The sequence below is a fragment of the Carlito syrichta genome, unplaced genomic scaffold, assembly GCF_000164805.1.
Source record: "Carlito syrichta isolate Samal-C Ts95f unplaced genomic scaffold, Tarsius_syrichta-2.0.1 Scaffold316292, whole genome shotgun sequence".
NCBI lineage: Eukaryota > Metazoa > Chordata > Mammalia > Primates > Tarsiidae > Carlito > Carlito syrichta.
Window position 1 is genome coordinate 647,545 of NW_007260388.1, and position 10,945 is coordinate 658,489.

The 10,945-nt window shown below is 46.6% G+C and overlaps 1 protein-coding gene across 1 annotated transcript in view; it reads right to left on the minus strand.

Annotated features, from left to right (window-relative positions):
• RUNX1 (runt related transcription factor 1) overlaps nt 1-10,945 on the minus strand; it is a gene marked incomplete at its 5' end in the record, with an annotated part of 105,538 nt that overhangs the window by 47,314 nt on the left and 47,279 nt on the right. The window lies entirely within an intron of this gene.

The following is a 10,945-nucleotide window of genomic DNA, read 5'->3' on the forward strand; positions in this document are numbered from 1 at the left end:
AGGGAGGCAGGAAGGAGGGAGGGAAGAGATCAGAAAATGTATTGTGGATTTTCTAAAATTGGGACTTTTCCTGTCTTTCCCCTCCCTCTCCCCTCACCCCCAACATGGACTTGCTAGAGATTTGCCCATTGGACTGGCCAGTGGGAACTTGTTGCTACTATCACCTCAGTGGATTGGGACCCCTTTTATCACAGTGGCCACTGGATGCTCCCCCAGTCTAGGCCCCAGCGCCAACACCAACCCTCTGCACTCCCCTCCACTGGGCAGAATGCAGTGGGATTACGGGACTTGGTGGTAGTGGTGGTGGTGGGAGGCAAAGAGGTGAATTAATTGTTGGCACATGGCCACACACTGTGGGCTACGCTATGACAGTCAGGAAAGGTGGTCTCTCAGGGGCATCAGAACCGCTGCTTCTTATTGCAAACCTAACCACTGGCAGGTTTTAAAGGCCGTTAAGTGGGCCTTGGAGCTTAGCAGTGGGCCCCTTCTAAGAGAACATGAGGTGTAGCTGCAAACGTACAGCCCTGGGGGAGGACAGATTTCCTGGTACATATAGGGCATCCTCAGCCCCTTTCCTCTCCTTGCAGACTTTTCACAAGCATTCTTTCTTCCCTGAAACTGACTCCCCAAGTGCACCTCTAAGAGGGAGTGGACAGGAAGGTGTAGCCTATACCTTGTGCAATATTCCCAGCAGGCCAGGCCCACCAGAGCCCAGGGGGAGCTGGCAGCTGATTTGATGAGCTTCCTCAGGGGACTCAGGTGGGAAGGTGAGTCCCTCAGTGCTGGTTCAGACGATAAGTGTCCTCTCCTTGCTCCTCATGAAAACCACTCTCATCAGGAGGCAGCAAGTAGGAGGCCGCTTACATGGGACTTGGGCCTGTAGTTGTCTTCCTTCACTGCTCATCAAAATGTCTTCACGTGAGAGACAGCCGTGTCAGGCCCAGCTGAGACCCTGAGGTGGAGATGTAGCCACAGCAGGCCTGGGCCATTCATTCCTCCTCTAAAGAGAGTCGCTTGCTGCTGCCTCCTCACCCTTGTGTTTCTAATAGAGTCCTTGATGATTGTAGGGACCTCCCGCCTTCTCCCCCTGCTATGTCAAGTGGCCTCAAACTCAGATTAGAGAAACAGCCTGCTCATTGCCCCAATGAACTGCTGTTTCATATACCCTAACTGAGTAGTAGACGAAAAAGAGAACCCCTCGATTCTGATCCCACCAGCCGGGGGTTGGAGTGGGCCTCAAGCACGTTTTAGCTCAGCTCCCAATGGCTACAATTATAAAATTAAATTGTGTAACTTGCATTATGGCTGCAAATCTCCGCGGCTTCCCGTTTCTTCCTGCTGCCGGGCCCCTGGCACCACTGACACTGTCTCAAATTCCAACCAGAAAAAGGGCCCAGTATATTGCAGTGATTTTTATCATTAACAAAACCTGTTTGGCTCCAAAATGAGGAAAAATACTTAAGCATAATATTTGTGTAGTTCAGATGCAATGCTCCTTTTTTTCCTGTGTCACCAAGGCAAATCTGGACTCTGATTCAGCGCTCCAGCCCACAACACTCGACTTGAACGCAAACACCCTGAGTCACGCAGGCTCGGCACACATGTGAGAGGCCTCCTACGGGCTGAGTATTTTAGGCACCAGCTTTGTAGACGAAAAGCCACAGGGCCAGGTCCCTGAACAAGCCCTGTCATCCCTTTCCCTCAGAAGCATGAAAATGTATTTTTTTCTAGAACATTCTGTGTATGTTGGTTACTAGTGGTGTATTTCAGTGTCTCCAGATGAACTATGAACTCTCCTTGGTTCCTCCCCCTTCCTATCTTTGTGACAGATTCTCAACCTTCTGATAATTAAACTGAAGTTTTCGTGCAAGAAGACAATTCCAACTCAAAAACCATTCAAAACATACTAACGCAGCCCTGTAAATGCCTACCACAGTCTATGCTTGGTGCTAGGAGCCAAGGAAAGAAACAAGCAGGAAAAATGATTCTGGGAGTTCTACTGCCTCAGAAAGAACGCTGGTCAGCAAAGGCTTCCAGCAGGCTTTGTATCTATTCCAAAACTTCACATTCCTTGGGCACCCAGTGGCGTTTTTGAAGAACACCATGTCAAGAACAATAGGTGATCCACGGAAGTAATGTGTACGAGATCATTCTGAAAACACAGCACTTGGTGTGGTGGAGTCTACACAGGCCTTCGAAGGATGGCGGTTGTCAGTTTTGTCTACCTTAGCCACCAAACCTGGGGACGTGTGCTACCAAGAAACTGAACAGGAATAAGTCACTTCAGGTTAACCACTTCTCTGACCAGGCACAACGTAAGATTATATTTTTTAGTGGTCTCCCCTCATTACCCTATGCCTAAAAAAAAAGAATTTTAACACGTGAGCAATTTCTATACCAGCTGACACCTGCCAAAATTGTAGTCTGATTTATAGAGATTAACTGATGACTGCCTGCTTTAGCAGGAATGTTTGGGCATAACTCTCAGAGAAAACAATTCTTCACTCTAAGCTATTTCCTAAGCCCTGAAAGTCTCAGGGCTGAGTTTAATGCAGAGGATTGGGGAAGAGTTCATTCCACACTCTCCCCACGTGTGTTCCTGGGAGTAAGCTGGCTTCGACCCCAACCTCACAGCAGTGCTAGAGAATTGCAGCTCCAAGACATCAGGGAAATGAGAGGCATTATCATATTCAAGGTGTGGTTCAGATGCATCTATAAACTGGATTAAAGGAACACCCAATTCTTCTTTTCTGAAACCATCAGACTTCATGTGCCAAATAGCAATATTTTGCATGAAATATAGGAACTTCCGATATAAAGTTTCAAGCTGAAGAGAATGAATGCTTTATGTCTCCAGTTTCCTGTATCTGTATGCAATTAAAATACCCATTTGCCTCCTAGATTTTAAATACAGAAGTATGGAAAATGTCTACTATCAAATTCACTTTTCTTCTTTCTTACTGAGTACTGGGCTTTGGAGGGCAACAGGGAATTCATCCCTGTATCAGACCTTCTGTACAATCACAGTGCAGCCCCAGACATCTGCATGCTGACAGCCTGGCTTTGTAAGCATCTAACAAGTCAATTGTGAATTTACAGGGAGGCGCTTAAAATCGTGGCAACCTCAAGATTTTGTACTGGGACATTTTAGTGACTCTTACACAGAGTTGAGAGGATCCCAAATTCTTCTATTACTGTTTTTTCATTTTTGGAATTTTATTAAATATGCAGAGTCAAAAAACAATCCAAAAAAGGGATATAGATAGATAGATAGATAGATATACAGAGAGAGAGAGAGACAGAGAGAATAAAAATAAATTCATGCCAATTTTTTTAAAAAACAGGATTTATTGAGAGGATAGAAAAGCTCCTAGAGTGGGAGGGAACCAGAGGGTGTTGCCCCCCCCTTTTAAATCAAAGACATAACTGTAGTTTTCTAGGATGGCTACCCATTAGGGCATTCCTAAGTGTTATGATATCTTGTGACAGGTAATGAGACCACTTTTTACTTTTCCACTGTAGTAGCTAGACTGAGCAGGCATGCATACCTCATGCATAACTAACAGCTGTGTTCAAGACACCACTGTAATCTGTGGCCATAAGTAACTGAAAGATAGTAAATGATTTTCGATTACAGGAAACAGATAAGATCAAATGGCCACCTTTTCTTGGTAAATTTTGGCTAGAGAGAATAAGGAATTTTCAGGCAGTCATATTAGTCTATGTTTTTGACACGGGCTTACCAGTTTTCTTGAAAGATTCTCAGCAGAAAAATTAGGAAGGTGCTCAAAGTACTCTCATGATGCATAGTTGAGAAAAATCTGCACAAAATGATAACACCAAGAAGATATATATCTCTGGGTGTGTAGTGCCTAAAATGGGTGTTCTTTTTAAAAGAATATATGAGTTTCACATATACACTTTTTAAAGCATATTGTATTTCTGAAGATGTTTGCCAGTCAATTCGATACTAACTACATGGATCTGATACTAAAACATGGAGTTTTCTTTCTTTGATTTGCTACTGTTTTATGACTATGGAAAACAAGTCAGCATGTGTAGAGAACAGCTTACTTTTTCTGGTGCGTATAACAGTCTAATCTCTAGTTCCTGGGTCATCTGGACTTTAAGTTGATGGTGCTGAATGTCAATGTGACCCTTCCTTGAAGCCCCTTGTGGGTAATGAACTAAACTTTCGTGAGTGCATACTGAATCATCTGCTGGCTAATTTAATGTTGGGCAATACTGTTTAATACGCTCCATCATTTCTGTATTATATACACAATATATAATGTAACAAAATACATGATCTATAATATGTTAACATATCTTATAATACATATTATATATATGCATGCTTATATATTTTCCAGTGCTCTATAAATATGGGTAGCTTCATTTCCCCCTTCCCAATTTCTTCTTCTATCATTAAACTAAGATATCATTAGCAGAAAGTTGAAGTACTTCAGAACTGCAGGAGGGCTAGAGAAATCAGCCTTATTTTTTAACCGATGTGTGTGAAGTATGGTTCAGAGAGGTATATCATTGACCCAATCTCACACAGCCCGTCAGAGAAGATAAGGGAAGGTCTGAAAACACACCCACTCCCTCAACATCTGCTGACATACACTCACATTCAGTGCATCCAGAAATACAAATTTCTGTGATCCCAATATGAACAGACAGGAGAGACATACACTGCCACACAGTTTTAGATCTCAGTGGCATGAAAGCACTTAACTTCTGCCCTCTCTGCCTTTCCAATTCCACTTCTGCCCCAGGTTGTGTGTAGAGTTAGGAGAGCCTGGGCCATGCTGTGGTTTGCAGGCTGTGGGACTGTGTCTCACGTGCTGGAGCAGCATCGGGGTTCCCTGGAGGTTCTTGCTTGATAGGTCTGGGGTGGGGACCTGAGAATATGGATGTCTAATAAGGTCCCAGGTGATGACGCTGCCAGTGCAGGGAGCACACAGGGAGTATCTGTATGAGAGGGAGTTGCTCCTCCTCCTAGTGCTCGGGCTCTCAATGTGCATCACTATTTCCCTTCTCCCCGCTTCCAATGTGCGAGGCACAGGAAAATAAAACCCTGAACACGCCTGAACTGTGTTTAGACTGAGTGTCCGTGGGCGCTGATGGATAGCCTCTTTTGGGTGATAACTATTTGGTGGTCTTTTTCTTTATTTTTAAAATCCTCCAGTGTATACAGAGCATAGCTGAAAATGCCCAAACTTTGCCCTGCAGATGGACGGGTCTGTCTCCCATGGCAACTGGACAGATTCTGTTAGAGTCAGCCTGATACTCAGGCTGATCTGTAAGGTGAACCCTAGATTCTCAAATAGGAAGTAACTTCTGCTCTGCCATCTATGGAAGGACTTTGGGGAATGGCAGGAAAGGGTTACGTGGAACCTATCACTCCATTCCAGAAATGTAACAGGGAAGATCTCTGGGTGTCCACAGGATCAGGGTGCTAATGCACATACTATAAATAATCCTTCTCCCCTTCAGAGAAACAATATAGCACCAGGGAAATGTGACTGCCAGTCTGGGTATTAAGACTTCTCTGTTCTAAATCTGCTTTGCCACCAAACTCTGCTGCGGACAAGAGCAAGTCTCTTCACCACTGAGCCTCCTTATCTGGAAGCCTGGAATTAAGGCACTAAGACGGATTACTCTGAGGGGCTCTAAAAGCACCCATGGCAATTACATGTGCCGTGATTATCTTCTCAATTGGTTCTTGTTGGATGACTCTAAGCATGATCTTTCTTGAACAACTTCACATGAGGTTATGACTGTCAGAATTTTCTTTTGGTTGTTTTCCAGGCAGACACCTCGTCTTGGGGAGCCATTGCCAAGTCTAACCATCAGGTTGGTCTCCGAGCTCTATCTTGATCCCCACAAGGTCTTCCAGTCTGGGACCTCACCTGGCCTGCCCTACCTCCTGTGTGCTAGGTGGTCAGCAGCTATGTCCACCTCTCCATCTGCCTCCTGTTGTTTCATCAGTGGCCTTTTGGATGGTTAGTTGTTTGTGACCTGGGACATCAATTTTCAGTGATCCTCTCCTCTCTTCCCACAAACCTTCACTGTGCCCTTCTTGCCACCCTACTGTTTGGGGCATTCCATTCTGCTTTTGTCTCTGCCCCTGGTCACCCCAAGGTTCAGTCCAGAGGGAGTGGGACATTAAAATTAGCTTAAAACCTGTTAGGAAGTGTCAGAGGCTACAGCTGGGAAGAAAGCCACTCTGTGGAACACGAATCTAGGCTCTCATTTCTCTGCTTCTTGTGGGGGTTAGAAAATAATGATATTTTCAGCCCCACTGCCCATCCCACCAATAGCACCAGGAGGATCGTAAGTCCTACATTAATACATTAATACCCACCACCCTACCTCACCACATGCCCTGTGCAGGGCTTCGGTTCTCCTTGCTCATGCCCCTACTATTTCCTAGGTGGGTAAATCATACCAAGTCAAAGGAACAAGTCTGCAAGGATGCCACCCCTTCCTAGATAACATTTTCTACCTACTTGGGAATTCCAAGAGACAGGATGCTTCGCCCCAGGAGAACTACCCAGAAGAACTGTGGGGTCTTTGGGTCTTTGGAAGAGCTTTTGTTCTCCTGCAGGCGGTGACAGGTGAATGGGTACACATTGAGTCTGCCTGTGCATAGGGCTCCCCTACTCAGAGTCTTCTCAAACCATAGTCTCACAGTGGCCTCTCACATGGCATAAAGCACACGTTTCTGAGGTCAGGTGGCATTTTTCTCAGGCTGCTTTCTAAGGTGATTCTCCCTACTTGAAACTAGAAGGCAGACAGTTTGAACTCCCCTCTTTGCTCCAGCCACAATGGCCACCTTGCTGTTGCTCTTATGTCACTGCCCCAGGGCCTTTGCACTTGCTGTTCCCTCTGCTCAGAACACTCTTCAGTGTTCAGATACCCATGGACCTGATCTCTCCCTCCCTTCAAGTATTTGCTCAAGTGTCATCTTCTCTCTGAGGAATTCCTGGAGACCCTATTTTAAGCTGCAAACTCTCCCCCATTCAACTGATCCCCAGCCCTTGGCTTTGGTTTTCTCCATAGCATGTCTGTGCCACTGGTCTGTGAGGTCTACGAGGACAGGGATTTTTGTCTCTTTTCTGCACATGTTTCAAGCCCATATAAGAATAAGAGCCATGTCTCAAGCTCTTACAAGAACACCTGGAAAATAGCAGGCTCACTAAATGTTGCCTCGAGTGACCAACTGACTGGATGAATGAATGAATACTCCGGTCCTTCATAATTGGTGCCACCCAATTGTCCTCCACTAGGTTGTGGGAAAGCAGAATTCATTTGGGGCCAAGGAATTGGAGCTAAAGTTTTCAGCTAAAATGTAACTATAGAAAAACTATTAGAGGAAAAACATTACAACTGAGCATATGACATTTCATGGAGAACGGTCCCATTAGAAGTTAAATCTGTCAGCAAAACTCACCTTCTCTATTTTTCTTGTATCATACTAAAAACAAAAAGAATGCATAAAAATTCTTGTGCTGAGCTGAGAGTAGCATTCTGATGTAAGTGAGACTTCTCTTGTGCCTGGGTAATGAGTACATTCATACACACACACACACACAAACATAAACACACACCCGTAAGACAGACATGGACATGCATAGACATGTACACACAGATATATGTACACACATGAATGCACATGTACACACAAATATATACACATACAGACACAGACACACACAAACACATACACAGACATGTACAGACACACATGGATACACACATACAGATACATATGGGGACATGCACATACACAGATACTGACACACACACACACACACACACACACACACACACACAGTGACCCACAATCACCCTCAAGACATGGGCTAAGATCCAGCCACTAGAGGTGAGCATAGAAGAGCAGGTGTGGACTCAATGTTGAATGAGGTAGAGATGGACAAGGCCAAAGCAAGATCAACAACGAACACAGACTGAAGACCCACACGGGGCTGCCCCCCCCACCCTGTGCCCCCAAGGCCCATGGGACAAAAGCAAAAGCCAAACTCTGTTCCCTGAGTTCAAGGTGCACAGTCACAGGCCGTGGAGTTCTGAGCCCACTCCCATGAGCTCTTGGAGACCTGGACTTACCACCTTAAAAGCAGAGCAGTCAATATCTGCCTTCCTCGTTCATCCCTGGTTACTGCCTGTCTCTGTTGGTGACGCAGGAGGGAACTGTGGCTCAGGGTGGAGAACCTGCCTGGTGGCTTCTGCTCTTGAGCAGACGCAACCTTCTGTGGGAGCAGCAGAGGCAGCCTTTTAAGAGGAGTGCAAAAGCTCATACATTCAAGGTCCTTTCTCCTCTACCAGCCTATGCTCCCAAGTATTATCAACTCTCCCCAGCATTGTCTCCAAGAACCACCCCCCCATTAGAATGCAACTAAATAGTAACCGGGAGTGGAACCCACGAGGGACATGGATTTGTTGGTGGGAGTAGCTTCTGCCCAGGGATAAACCCAGAAAGGAAGGTGGCTGTGGAAGGACAAGTGTTGGTGGCACATGGGGCACTGTGGAGAGTTGAGTACTGACTCATGAAACACTGCCTGGAGCTTCTGACCTGGCTTTGGAGTTCAGGTCTTTGGCAGGGCTAGTCCTGGGGTGGAAAGGCGAGGTCTGAAGGACAGGAGAACAAGAGCCCAGAGGTCCACATGCTCTGCCTGTGTTGGCTTGTTGCTGGGCACTGCTGTCCTCCACATGGGCCTCCTAACCTCTCTGCAGGAGTCTCTGTTGCCCTCCTGCACCACAGAAAGTGTGTATAAGTAGCAGAGACACTGAGCATGTTTGGACAGGTCCGAGGTAAACTGAAGGCCCTTCCAAGGTTGGGTAATATTCTAATATATTCTGGATACATGAATGAATGAGTGAGTAAATGAATGAACGCCTCCTGTTTGGACTATACTCACTCTGGGATGCCCACCCAGCAGCATGCAGTATGATCTCCAGTTCTCCGTACTTCTAAAAAGGGGTAAGGAAATTCCCTCCTATTTCTAAAAGCCCTGCCCACTGGGCCCAGGGGCTTTCCCAGCCGCAGGGAGACAGCATCTGATTCTGACCCTCTCTTGTGTCCTAAACACCTCACAAAGACCCTTGAACAAATGGCCAAGCAGGCCCTGGCTGTTACAAAAGGACAGAGCTCCCCTCCCTGGCCTCTCCCAGCTCCTGAGCACTTACTAGCAGGAAAGCCAACAGTCACTAGTTGTTTTTAACAGATGGTTAGCCCTCCCTCACACCACCCAGAGAATAGAGCTCTCAGGCTGTTTGGGGATGACAACTTCATTCAGGCTGACTTTTACACACAGGAGCCAGAAGCAGCCACCAGCTGGAAAGGAGCATCTGCGGGCAGGGAGAGTTCTCCTACCAGTTACCTGACAGGGCAGGCGGCTATTGACCTGGACTTCCCAAAACCCACAGGGTGGTGATGAAAATGTGAGTCCCACTGCCTGCCAGGTGACGTCAGGAGGGAAAGTTCTACTTCTTCCAAGATACAAGTGCCCCCTATTCACCCCAGTGATCACATCTGAGCTTGAAGGAAGAGAAGGCTGTCCCAGGCCTCCATCCTTGCCTGGCAAACCCCAGCATCATTCTTCCTTCCAAATCCTTTCCAGATTTGAAAATAACAGACCCTCCCCGCCAGCCTGTCTACCTTGGGCTCTGCCTACAGGCTGACCTGATGGGACTAGCCTCCCTGCTCCTCTCTGATACGTATGCAATAGGAGAACCGCGCTGTCAACGAATGTTTTGAACTTTTCTCTCCTTTTAACTCCGTCAACAGTCCCTCTTCTGTGTGAATACGCTGGTGTGTCAAAGCAAGACCTCAGCACGGTGAGAGGCCTCATAAATGACTGCAGATTACAGTCTTTTCCCAGCCAGAGGGGAGCCCTGCCCAACTCCCTTCCCTTTCTCTTCCCCACCCCCAACTTTTCATTTTTTTAAAAACCACTTCTGCTTCCTTCATTTTCTCTGCAGCTGCAGCAGAGAGATATAGTAAAGCTACTGTATAGGATTTTGAAAGCAGGGCCTCCGAGAGCTTTCCAAACTCCATACAAGCCAGTTATTCTCTGCCTTGTTTTCTTTGGCTTCAGGTTAGTCACACAGAATGAGTCAAACAGTATTAACTTTCAATAGGGAAGTGGTGTGGTCAACCGAAGCTGTTTGCGGCTAGATTGTGAAGATAGGTAGGCAGGTAATGAAGAACAGCCCATAATACTGTGAGGAGGCACAGGAGGGAGGCCACCCCCACTCAGAAATGCTCCCACCATGAAGTCAACATCACTCACGCCATCTTTTTTCAGTTCGCCGAGGAATTAGCACCAAGCTGACCGGCCAGCTTCGGGAGGCTGGCCATATTGGGACTTGGACAATTGAGCACTTTGTGGGTTTAACATGTCTTTTTTTTTTTTTTTTTAATGTTGCCAAAGTCATGAGAAACCCAACAGACTGCTTGTCACTCTGGAGTGTCTCTTTCTTTTTTTTTTTTTTTTGAGTTGGAGTCTCACTCTGTCGCCCAGACTGGAGTGCAGTGGCCGCTCCCAGCCACCGCAGCCTCGACCGACTGGGCTCCAGCGATTCTTCTGCCTCAGCCTTCCAAGTAGCTAGAACTACAGGCGTGCGCTACCACACCTGGCTAATTTTTGATTTATTGTAGAGATGAGGTCTCGCCACCCATGGGCTCAGGCAGTCCACTCACCTCAACCTCCCAAAGCGCTGGGATTACAGGCTGAGCCATCCAGCCCGGCTGTACTTTTAACTTTTAAGTTAAAAAATTGTTTGCTCCGGGCTCGGTGGCTCAGCCTGTAATCCCTCAACTTTGGGAGGCTGAGTTGAGTGGATTGCCTGAGCCCGCGGGTTCGAGACCCGCCTGGGTAGTGAGACCTCATCTCTACAATAAATCAAAAAATCA